The following is a 13,052-nucleotide window of genomic DNA, read 5'->3' on the forward strand; positions in this document are numbered from 1 at the left end:
ACACTGTTCTGCTAGAAGCAGTTGGTTTAGAAAGCTGGAGAGGGAACATCTCTCTTAACTTTGCTAGATACAAAGCCATACCATGCAGTAATAGTTAAGAAAGCAACTGCAGAGATCGGAAGAGCAGCTAGTTAAGGAAACTAGAGAAATGAAGAGAAGTTTCCAAGAAGGCTAAGATTAAAGGTAGCAGAAGAGGGCACTCTTCACGACAGACAGAAGAAGGCCGAGATACCACAAAGAACAATACAACACAGGAACAGACCCTTTGGCCCTCCAAGCCTGTGCCGGTCATTATACCACCCTTGGCCAAAACCATCAGTACCTCCAAGTGCCGTATCCCTCAATACCCATCCTATCTATGTATTTGTCGAGATGCCTTTTGAACGCTGTTAATGTATCTGCTTCCACAACCTTCCCTGGCAGCGCGTTCCAGGCATTCACCACTCTCTGTGTAAAAAACCTGCCTCCCACATCTCCTCTAAACTTTGCCTCACGGACCTTATACTAATGCCCCGAGATGACTGGCCCCTCCACCCTGGGAAAGAATGCTGCCTGTCCACTCTATCCATGCCCCTCATAATCTTGTAGACCTCTATCAGGTCGCCCCTCAACCTTCGTTGTTCTAATCATGGAATCATAGAATTTACAGTGCAGAAGGAGGCCATTCGGCCCATCGAGTCTGCACCGGCTCTTGGAAAGAGCACCCTACTTAAGCCCACACCTCCACCCTATCCCCGTAACCCAGCAACCCCATCTAACCTAAGGAAAATTTAGCATGGACAATCCACCTAACCTGCACATCTTTGGACTGTGGGAGAAAACCGGAGCACCCAGAGGAAACCCACACACACACGGGGAGAAACTGCAGACTCCGCACAGACAGTGACCCAGCGGGGAATCAAACCTAGTGCTGTGAAGCCATAGTGCTAACCACTATGCTACCGTGCTGCCCCCAGTCCGGGTCTATTCAGCCTCTCTGCATAGCTAATACCCTCCATACCAGGCAACATCCTGGTAAATCTCCTCCACATCCTCTCCAAAGCCTCCGTATCCTTCTGGTACTGTAGCAACCAGAATTGTGCACAATATTCCAAATGCTGCCCTACCAAGGTTATAAACAACTGTAGCATGACTTGCCAGTCCTTATACTCGATGCCCCGTCCAATGAAGGAAAGCATTCCGTCTGCTTTCTTGACTACCTTGTCCACCTGTGTTGCCACTTTCAAAGATCTGTGAACCTGCACGCCCAGATCTCTCTGACTTTCTGTATTCCTAAGAGTTTTGCCATTTATTGTATATTTCCCCTCCATGTTAAACCTACCTCACATTTGTCTGGATTAAACTCCATTTGCCATTTCTCGGCCCAAGTCTCCAACCTATCTATCTCTTACTGTATCCTCTGACAATCCTCGACACAATCTGCCACTCCACCAACCTTGGTGTCATCCGCGGACTTACTAATCAGCATTTTCCTCCAAACCGTTTATGTATACTACAAAGACCCCAGCACCGATTCCTGTGGTACACCACTAGTCACAACATTACATTCAGAAAAACGACCTTCTACTGCTACCCTTTGCCTTCTGTGACCGAACCAGTTCTGTATCCATCTTACCACCTCACCTCTGATCCCGTGTGACTTCAACTTTTGTACCAGTCTGCCATGAGGCACTTAGTCAAAGGCTTTACTGAAGTCCATGTAAACAACAACCACAGCCCTCCCCTCATTAATCATCTTTGTCACCTCCTCAAAAAGCTGAATGAAGTTAGTGAGGCACGACCTCCCCTTCACAAACCCATGCTGTCTATCGCTCATGAGTCCATTTGTTTCCAAATGGGTATAAATCCTGTCCCTGAGAATTCTCTCCAATAATTTACCTATTACCGACGTGAGGCTCACCGGCCTATAGTTTCCAGGATTATCCCTGCTACTTTTCTTAAACAGTGGTGCCACATTAGCTATTCTCCAGTCCTCTGGGATCTCACCTGTAGCCAATGTGGATACAAAGATGTCAGTCAAGGCCCCAGCAATTTCCTCCCTTGCTTCCCTCAGTATTCTGGGGTAAATCCTATTCGGCCCAGGGGACTTATCTACCTTAATGTCTTTTAAAACACCCAATATCTCCTTTTTGATGTCAATATGACCCAGAAGATCACACACCCTATCCAAGGCTCATCTCCCACAAAGTCCTTTTCTTTGGTGAACACTGTTGCAAAGTACTCATTTCGTACCGCGCCCATTTCCTTTGGCTCAACACATAGATTTCCCCCACTGTCCTTAAATGGCCCAATCCTTCCCCTGTCCACCCTCTTGCTTTTTACATTTAAATAAAAAGCTTTGGATTCACCTTAATCCTACTTGCCAAGGACTTTTCATGACCCCTCCTAGCCCTCCTAATTTCCTGCTTAAGTACCATCCTACTTTCTTTATGCTCCTCAAGGGTTTTGACTGTCCCCACCCTTCTAGATCGTACAAAAGCCTCCTTTTTCTTTTTGACGAGGCTCATAAAATCTCTTGATATCCAAGGCTCCCTAAACTTTCCATACGTATCCTTCGTTCTTTCAGGAATGTGGCTGTAGCCATCTGGGATGGCCATTTCCCGATTACAAAATGGACACTTTGCAAAGATTGCAGGGAAAATGGACAATACTGAGAAAACAAGCAGGTTCAGAGCTTGTCTGTATATTGGAGCCGCAGCTCCCAGACAAGACCAAAACTGTAGGACCATTAGCATACTAATGGCCCGTCTCCGGGAACAAAAGAGTAACATTTGAGTAACCGATACTAAGGCAGACACCCCGGCGCCAGAGGAGACCGAAACAAAGCAGGTCAACGGCCACCTAGGACACGCCCAGCCATCAGGGCACCCACCCCTTTATTGGATGAGATCGATTATGAATGATCAAGAAACGGTCCAATTGATTGGGGCCAAGTTCAAGGCCCACCCAAAAGAAGGCGAAGCCCCTTTGGGTATAAGAAGGAGCCCCCAAGAGAGAATCGTTCTCTTAGACCCGGCTCTCACCGAGGAGAGACCTGTCCACCAGCTGCACCAGAAGCAAGTAAGTCCAAGGTCAACGCACCTTCAGACAGACGACCTTAGCTGTTCCCCTGTACCAGTTCAACCCCAGCAGCCTCAGAACCGAACAACGGCCATTATTTCCTCTGATTGAGTGGACGCCCAAAGCTAAGTATAGGCTTTAGCAGTAGTGATAGTTTAGTCTGTAGAGTTTTCGTGCATGAGTAGACTTAACTGTGTGTGTAAATAAATAAGCATTGACTTTGAACTAACTAACTGGTGTACCGAGTCTTTGATAAGTATTCGGTTTTGAACCTTGTGGCTGTATCAAAAGATACCTGGCGATTCTAGAGCAAACGTAATTAGAATTAAGGAAGGCGACCATATTTACCGCCATATTCAGAGCCAACCAAAGAGAGCAACATTTACTGGCGACCTCTGACGGGGCTCAACCTAGAAGTGGCCTAGTCACTCCGAGAGAACCCAAATTTGAATTAGAATCCAATTGGAAACAGAAAAACCACAAGTGTGAGAACAATACTGATCAAACCTCCAAGATTCGGAAGTATGTTAATGCATGCGTACTAACAGGGATATAAGGTAAACCTGAGAGATTTTGTTGCGTAAAACTGTCGGGAGTTTTGTAGGCCGTACCCATGTTTACATCACCACTTTATCACCCCCTGTTCCAAATTCAGTAGAGAACCCAGAGATAGAGAGAAAAAGGCAATGAAGGCAGTGGAACGCCTTATGAACCCCCAAGAATACGAGGTCGCAGCGACCAGTAGAGTAGGACAGTGTCCCATATGGGAAGAAGAGATCAGAAAATATCCCAAAGGGAAAGGATGGCCCCTTTGGAGTGAATTCTGCGCCAATGACGAAACAGGTCCCGGGAGTATAGGACATACTTGGTGGGAGAACCTGTCAGAGATTCATAAGAAGAGCTTGGGGAAAGCTCGCAAGCCGATGGCAATCGTGTCCTGCTTGGCACAATTGTGAGGCACAGAGGAGGTCGTTAAGATGCTCCGTAGAGAGATTGAGGAGAGAGACAGAAATATTGAGGGACATGTGAGCGAGTTTGAGAAGGAGAATAAGGAGTTAAGAGAACAGTTAGCAGCGAGGGATAGAGAGGTGGATGATGCCAAGTGGGTACACCAGTCTTGTCTCGCCCATTTGAGTAGTTTTCAGACCCAGTACGATAAGGTCTACCAGGACACGCAACGCACGGTCTTGGTAAGCCAAGAAACCGAGCAACAGGTAGAGCAATTGCAGAAACAGTGCAATGATTTAAAAGCAGCCCTACGAGTGCTCCACACTTCCACGACGGAACAAAGGCAGAGCTCCGTAGATCACGCAAAGTGCCGGAAGCAAATTGCAGAATTGCAATCTTTGCTTTCTGTCCAGAATGGGTTTCAAAGTACGTTTGGACCCCAGTTAGACCAGGAAAACGGCCCCGATTGGCAGGAGTTAAATGAAACTACCCACAGATACGCACATGGGACATGTACACAAGAAAAACCACAAAAGAGAAAAGCACCCCAACCCCCGACTGAACAGGCAGAACACACCCCCATGAACACTGTAACCACACACCGCAGGGCCGCAGCAGAAAGAAACGCAGATTTCCTATATACAACCCCGTTAACCGTGACCCAATTGCGGGACGCGTGTGGAAAAATTACACCGTACCTTCCCACATCAGACCCCCACCAGTTTTTCACCAGAGTTAAACAGCAGGCTACCATGTACGGCCTGGACGAAAAGGAGCAAGTGAAGCTCACGGTTTTAAGCCTCGACCCTTCAGTCGTGGCAGCCCTTCCCGACCCACAGAATGTAGGAGGAGGCACACTCCAAGAAATGCACTCAGCGATCCTGGATGCGATCAGCTATAACAGTGGAGACCCCGTAGAAGACCTAAACAAGTGTAGGCAAAAGAAAACCGAGCACCCCACAGCATTTGCTGGATGCTTGTGGATACATTTCACAGCAGTATTTGGAGAGTTAGCCTGCGCCCATTTGTCCGCGGATAATATGGCCAAATGGACTCGAATCCTAGTCTCTCATGCGACAGAGGCAGGACAGAGAGCTTGCGCAAATTACGACCCCTCAGACGAGGCCCACAACAAGAAATGGGTTTTGAAAAGATTGTCCCGCACTTGGGAATAGTCCGTCCAAGGCAAAACCGCATTTGCAAAACCAGAGGAAGAGCAGGCAGACATGCATCCAGTTAGGACGCACCAGAACCCCGCATGGGTAAATGAGGGCAGGAACAGCCCACCGCAACCAAAATCCCAGGAATGTTACAATTGTGGGCAATTAGGACACTTTGCACGAGAGTGCAATGCGCCCCAGAAGCAGCAGAGAAACCAACAGCCAGGCACCCTAAATAAGAATAGGGCAAAGCCAATCCATAGTGTTAGCGCCCGTTCAGAGAACGCAGACATGAACGGCACCGACTGATGGTGTTCGGACTCCCCACCTTGGGTCTGCAACACCCTTTGGGACAATTCCGGTAGACCGGTAGTAGCAGGCAAAGTCCGGGGACACCCGGTAGAATTTCTTTGGGACACAGGAGGGTCCTGCACCACGCTCAATTCCTCCATGATGTTTCAACGAGACACGTGGCCCACAACAGACACCATCAGAGGTCATTTACAACAAGGACACATCACAGCCCCTGTAGCGATACAAATAGGGAATGTTACGACTAAACACCCCATAGTTTTGGTCGATCTACCCCAGACAGCTGAACACATCCTGCGAATCGACTTTATGAGCTCCCACAACCTCTCATTTGATCCGGTAAATAAATGTGTGTGGAGAATGGCAAAGGCAGCATGAGCCCTTCTTTTACAGGGATGGGCATTACAGTTAAAAGAACCAAGACCCACATTTTCCTAGCTGACAATTTGCAATATGCAGGTACTCCACATGAGTGTGAGATCATCACCACAAACCATAATTCAGGCCCATTTATACCCAAGTCAGCTCCCAGGAAAGCAGGTAATACACCCCAGAGACCCCAGCCCACAGACACGTGCACACCCCTGAACATTTATGTGGATGGCTCCCCCACAGTTTTGAATGGAAAGAGAATCACCGTTTGCGGCATTTATGTAGAGGACGTGCAGGGACGCGCCCTTGAAGAGATTTCATTAAAGTTGCCAGGACATCTAGGCTCGCAGGCAGCAGAACTGGCAGCCATAGCATATATTGTAGACCACCCTGACTCGTTTCCGACCCCAGCAGACATATATTCAGACAGTTTATATGTCTGCAATAGTTTAACAGAATTCCTACCCCTGTGGGAAACTAGAGGATTCATTTCCACAGACGGAAAGCCCCTTCCCTCAGCCCCATTACTCCGGCATATCCTAGAGACAGCTAAAGATAGGAGATATGGTATAATTAAGGTTTGCAGTCATCACCGTTCTTCCCCCCATGGTAACGTTAAAGCAGACACCCTAGCAAAGGCAGGTTCCAGGCATGGTTACTTTTGGAACCCCCCCCCCCCGAGAGCACCCCAGTACACGTGGTTCAGGTCTCACAGACCAACATTCAGGATCTAGCGAAAGCCCAAAAGGAAGATGAAAAGCTCAGGGAAGCTTTAAAAGGAACCTTCCCAGCCTCGTACGTTAAGTTTAACAACGCAATAACCACACATGACAATGTGATTTTGAAAGACGGCATTTATGTAGTGCCCAACCAGGACAGGAACCAGATTATTTGTCAGTTCCATGACAATCATGGACACCAAGGCATTGAACCCACCCTAACCCACCTCAGACCTCTCTGCTGGTGGCCTGATTTAAAAGCCGATGTTACTCACTACATTGAAAATTGCTTGATTTGTGCCCAGAACATTCCGGACAGATATGCAAGAAAGACTCAGCTTAGTCACACCCGCCCCGTTAATGGCTCCTTGACGAATTTGCAGATAGATTACATAAGATCCCTACCCCTCTGCAGAAATGGTTTTAAGTATGTGTTGGTGGTCATCGACACCTTCACAAAATGGGTGGAAGCTTTTCCATCCAGAACGAATATGGCCAAAACAACAGCTAAAATCCTAACACAGCACATCTTTACAAGATGGGGCCTCTCACGCAGTATTGAGTCCAATCAAGGCTCCCATTTTACAGGACGAGTAATGAAGCACGTCCTCACAATTTTCAGAATTAGGCAGAAGTTTCACATAGCATACCAATCCCAGTCAAGCGGCATTGTAGAGAGGATGAACAGAACTCTAAAAGCCACTCTCAGGAAAATGGTGCAACAGAACAACAGCACCTGGGATTCAGTTCCCCCATTTGCTTTAATGTTCTTATGAAACACGGTATCCACATCCGCAGGATAGACCCCCCACACCCTCATGACCGGACGCCCCATGAAAGGGACAGTATTTATTAGGACTGGATTTGGCCGGCCCCGCAGTCACAGCCCTCACGCATGAAAATGCTGTACAGCAGCTTATTGAGAACATAAAGGCAGCCCAGCTCGCAGCAGCTGTGAGACTTGGGACCAGGAGGAAACAAAGCAAAGCTTTTTTCGATAAAACGGTACACACCACCGAGTTTGTAGTAGGGCAGCAAGTGATGCTTTCCCTATACAACCCCAGTTCATTCCTTTCCCCCAAATTTTCCGGACCGTACTCCATTTCAGACAAAGTCAGCCTCTCGGTATACAAGATCACATATCACAATGGCAAGTCTGTGTGGTTTCACATAAACCAGCTCAAGGCTTATGGCTCGCAGAACAACCATGCACACCACATCTCGCTCGCAGCAGCAGACAAGCACGCCCCGCCCACAGATGACGCATTCCTACCCTCCCCCAGCCAGCCCAGCCCGTCCTCAGACACATCTTCAACTCCACCCCCAGAGGCACGACTCCACCTCTCCCTTCCTTCAACCAGCAGCGACAGCGACAGTGTTAGCGATAGCAATGACGAAAGCCACAGCACACCACTTTGTGATTACACCCTTCCACCAGGCCCCACTCCCAGCGAATCCGAGCATGAACCAGTGACTCCTTCGAAATCACGTACATCAAAGCCCTTGACCCAGACCCACCGCCCGACGATTACGGATTAAAATTTAGTAGCTCCAACCTCGACACATGATTCTGGCACCAAGACAACTCGTTCAGGCTCATCCGGAATGATGAGATGGACCCCAATTTGCCCCAAGCTGTTTTAGCCAAACTACTCCAGTCAAGAGTATGGCAGCCGGGAAGATGATGACATAGAGTCTGACTCCCACCAAACAAATCCCTTTGTGACCCTGTTCACTACTGAGCAATGAGGTGTCCACATGATGGTAAAAAGGAACCGATGGAGAGACACGGCGTCCTTTCTGATGAAACCTGCACCATGTTTGCCAAACGTTTGTTCGTTTAATGTACATGTTAAATGTTGTTTGTGAATTTAAAAGTTTTCATGGCCCCACGCCACCACTCTTTTACCGCCCATTGGCAGTTAATGGAACAAGTTTGTCAACAGACAACCATTCAGAGGAACTAGTTTGTCGGCAGACACCACTCATAACTACTCTCCTGATTTGAAGGTAATCACGAGAGGCAGCCCCCACGACGACCACATTCTTACTCGTTCTTCCCGGCCGCTCTGACAGTGGAGAAACTGCACTGGTCCCCGCCCTGCCTGAGGACCCCCCTCTGGTCAGCTACGCTCGGGTAGAGCACAAACGGCACTGATCACCTTCCTACCCGGGGATTCCACCCATTCTTACCTGCCGCGTCCATACGCATCCCATTTTGGCACATTTAGTTCAAAACTTTTTTGTTTGTTTCTGGCGACCATATGCTAGTTACATCCTCAAACACTAGGATGGTAGATCGCACAGGCTGCGAGATGGCTCGCACTGTGTCAGTATTTTTCTTGGATATCTTGTCCAAATATTCGTTTTATTTAAAAAATGAGGGAGTCACAGATGGTGACCAATTATAATGGGTAATTGGCAACAATGGACAGACAGACAGACATACGAGATCTTAAGCAAGATAATAACAGATTATGCTTGTGTCCACAGAACTCCGGAACCTCAGGAGCCCCAGAGGAAGAAAAAGAAGAAGACCGACAAAAGGAAAGATGAAGACAACCTTCATGTTCTACACCTGGATCTTAGCGGGATCCCTTCAGTTGTGCGCGGACACTACCCCCCTGACGCCTACTACACAGGCTGTGAATGATTACCACCCCTGCCATACACTTTACCCCGAGATAGTTAACCCCGGGATAGTTAACCCCGAGATAGTTAACCCCGAGTTAGTTAACCCCGAGATAGTTACCCCCGAGATAGTTACCCCCGAGACAGTTACCGACACCCCGACCTGGTGTGACAAGTTTATCACCTGGTGTTCACTATCTTGTATCGTAGAAGCACTCTTAGTACTGGCGATACTCTGCAGTGTCGTGCAGACACTTAGATTCAGAAAATGGCGGAGGAGAGCCTCCCGCAACCGCACTCCGGTATACACATTTAGATCCCCTATCTTCGGACTCCAACAAATCCCCCAACCCCTTTAAGTGAATTAAAGTGCATCCGTTTTTTCTTTGTGTGTGTTTTGTTCATTCAATAAAGAAATGTAAACCTCTGTACTTGATTGCCAAGCCAGATAAACTTGTGTTGCTGCTATTTGTACAGTTTAAAATGTTGTAGATTGTTGTTGATTGTTTGAGTGAGGATAGTTTATTTAGGATAGTTAGAGGTTCCAGTTTTTTTATTTTGTAATGCATGCCTGAATGTCATAGCGCCCCGTAGTGTTTTATGATGATGTATGTATGTAAAATGATTTTAGGTAAAAATTGTGGTTCATAGAATAGGGCAGTGTAGAGCCCGTGAAGTGTTTATGGGTGCCCCGCGGTCAGAGAACGAAGACGACGCGGTAATGTGATCCTTCATGCTTTGCGTTGAGGATCACAAGGAGGGTCTGTAGCCATCTGGGATGGCCACTTCCTGATTACAAAATGGACACTTTGCAAAGATTGCAGGGGAAATGGACAATACTGAGAAAACAAACAGATTCATAGCTTTTCTGTATATTGGAGCCGCAGCTCCCAGACAAGACCAAAACTGTAGGATACTAATGGCCCATCTCTGGGAACAAAAGAGTAACATTTGAGTAACCGATATTAAGGCAGACAGCCCGGCACCAGAGGAGACCGAAACAAAGCAGGCCAACGGCCACATAGGACATGCCCAGCCATCAGGGCACCCACCCCTTTATTGGACGAGATCAATATGAATGATCAAGAAATGGCCCAGTTGATTGGGGCCAAGTTCAAGGCCTGCCCAAAAGAGCGCGAAGTCCCTTTGGGTATAAGAAGGATCCCCTAAGAGAGAATCATTCTCTTGGACCCGGCTCTCACCGAAGAGAGACCTGTCCACCAGCTGCACCAGAAGCAAGTAAGTCCAAGGTCAACGCACCTTCAGACAGACGACCTTAGCTGTTCCCCTGTACCAGTTCCACCCCAGCAGCCTCAGAACTGAACAACGGCCATTGTTCCTCTGACTGAGTGGGCGTCCGAAGCTAAGTATAGGCTTTAGCAGTAGGGATAGTTTAGTCTGTAGAGTCTTCGTGCATGAGTAGATATAGCTGTGTGTGTAAATAAATAAGCATTGACTTTGAACTAACTAACTGGTGTACTGAGTCCTTGATCAGTATTCGGTTTTGAACCTTGTGGCGGTATCGAAAGATACCTGGCGACTCTAGAGGAAACGTAATTAGACTTAAGGAAGGCGACCATATTGACCGCCATATTCAGAGCCAACCAAAGAGAGCAACAACTTCCCATACTTATCCCTCATTCTCTCAGGAGCGTGACATTCCTGATTCCTAATCAACTGTCGCTTGAAAGACTCCCACATGTCTGATGTTGATTTACCCTCCAATAGCCGCCTGATTTGAAGTGAGTTTCAGGTTTCTGTGATTTTACTACAGCCTGTGGAATGTCAGTTGAAGTAAGGATGAAAATCGGTGCCTAGATGCCAGAGTTTGTGTAAAAGCAGTTAAGGTAAAGGAAACCTAAATGGGGGGGGAGGGGGGGGGCAAAATCTTGGACTGGATTTTCTGTGTTAAAAGTGGAGTCGAAGCTTGAGTTAAAAGTAGAATTTGTAAAATCTGGACTGGATTTTGGAATGCGAATTGCGAGGGGAAAGCATTATTGTGAGAGAAGGTTTTAAAGCATGTTATTAGGTGTGGTGTTTGGAAACTCTCATGTGACAATCATCTGGGGGCACTATGAGGAGACATCCACAAACATTAACTTGGAATTCAGAATGAAGACTGTATTTGCCCACAGTCATCTTGTGTGTTTAAAAGTGACTTTGTGCTAATGAGACTATTGTGGATAAAGATGTACTTTGCAATATGTCTTAATTCTAAAACCTGCGTGTAATCGTTCAGTAAAGTAAGGAGTACCAACTTTTCATGTTGAATACATGTTTTTCCTTGTTAAAACCCGTGGTCCCATGACTCTGTTTTCCCATATTTTATGAAAAAATAAAAGTTACAGTCTTTTGAGTGAGGGGTCCATTCTGGGATCTTTCCATCCAGTTAGAGTATAAGCTGGAATCGTAATAGCAGCAGTGGACAGTATGGTGAGGAGATTGACACTGTTCTCTGCAGCAAAGAGCGAGAGTCTAGACAGCTCTATTGCTTGCCCGGTGCCAGGGTTCAGGATATCAGATCCTGGCTGGAGAGGGATGGGCAGTGGGAAGGAGAAGATCCCGCTTTTGTGGCCAATGTAGGTACCTACGATGTAGGGAGAAGGAATGTATGAGGAGCGCGGCACTAAAGTAAACAACAGAACATCCAAGGTTATAATCTCAGGATTATTACCTGAGCCGCATACAAACTGGCATCAGGTACATAAAATTAGAGAGCTGAATTATGTGGCTGAATAGTGTGGAAGAACTTGGTTTCAGTTTGTGAGGCACTGGCATCAATACTGGGGAAAGTGGGGACTCTACCAATGGGATGGCCTGCATTTGAACCATGCTGTGACCAGTGTTCTTGCAAACCACATAATTAAGGAGATAGAGAGGGCCTTAAACTAAATGGGTGATAGAGAGGGCCTTAAACTAAATGTGAGGGGGGAGGGGAATAGTTCTGGAGAGGGGATATGTAGGCTGACAAACCAAAAGGATATAGTAGGAGTGGTCTATAGGCTCCCAAACAGTAGCTATTCTGCAGGATGGAGAAAAAAAATCAGGAAATAATGAGAGCATGTAAAAAGGGATTTAACTTTAATCTTCATGTGGATTGGGAAAATCAAATTGGCAGAGGCAGCCGTGAGGAAGAATTCATAGAATGTATTCGGGATAGTTTCTCTGGACAATATGTCATGGATCCAACCAGGGATCAGGCGATTTTGGATCTGAGAATGTATAATGAGGCAGGCTTAATAAACGATCTAAGAGTAAAAGATCCCCGAGGAAACAGTGACCATAACATGCTGGAATTTAACTTGGGTCAAAAACAACTATGCTCAATTTAAGTAAGGGTAATTCCAAAGGAATGAGAAAAGAGTTGGCTGGAGTAAACTGGGAAAGGCTGTTGTTCAGCAATGGTAGACATTTATGAAAATAGTTCATGACTCACAATAAAGATTTATCCCAGTGAGGAAGAAGGTTTCTCGGAGGCGAATAAATCAGCAATGGTTAAGCAAGGAAGTTAAGGATAATATTAAACTGGAAGAAAACACGTACAATGTGGCAACGGTTATTGGTAAGCCAGAGGATTGGGAAAGTTTTAAAACACAACAAATGACCAAAAAATAATAAAGCGGGAGAAGTTAAACTAAGAAGGTAAAAAACTATTTGAGGTGGTAATGAGCAGTATGGATAAGGGGGAACCTGTAGGTGTAGTATTCTTGGATTTCCAAAAAGTATTTGATAAGGTACCGCACAAATGGCTACTTAAAAAGCCTATGATGTTGGGAGTAGTTTATTAGCTAGGATAAAGGGTTAGATAATGCATAGAAGACAGTTGGGCAAAGAAGGACATTTTCAGGAT

This window comes from Scyliorhinus torazame, chromosome 14 (assembly GCF_047496885.1).
Source record: "Scyliorhinus torazame isolate Kashiwa2021f chromosome 14, sScyTor2.1, whole genome shotgun sequence".
NCBI classification, from domain to species: domain Eukaryota; kingdom Metazoa; phylum Chordata; class Chondrichthyes; order Carcharhiniformes; family Scyliorhinidae; genus Scyliorhinus; species Scyliorhinus torazame.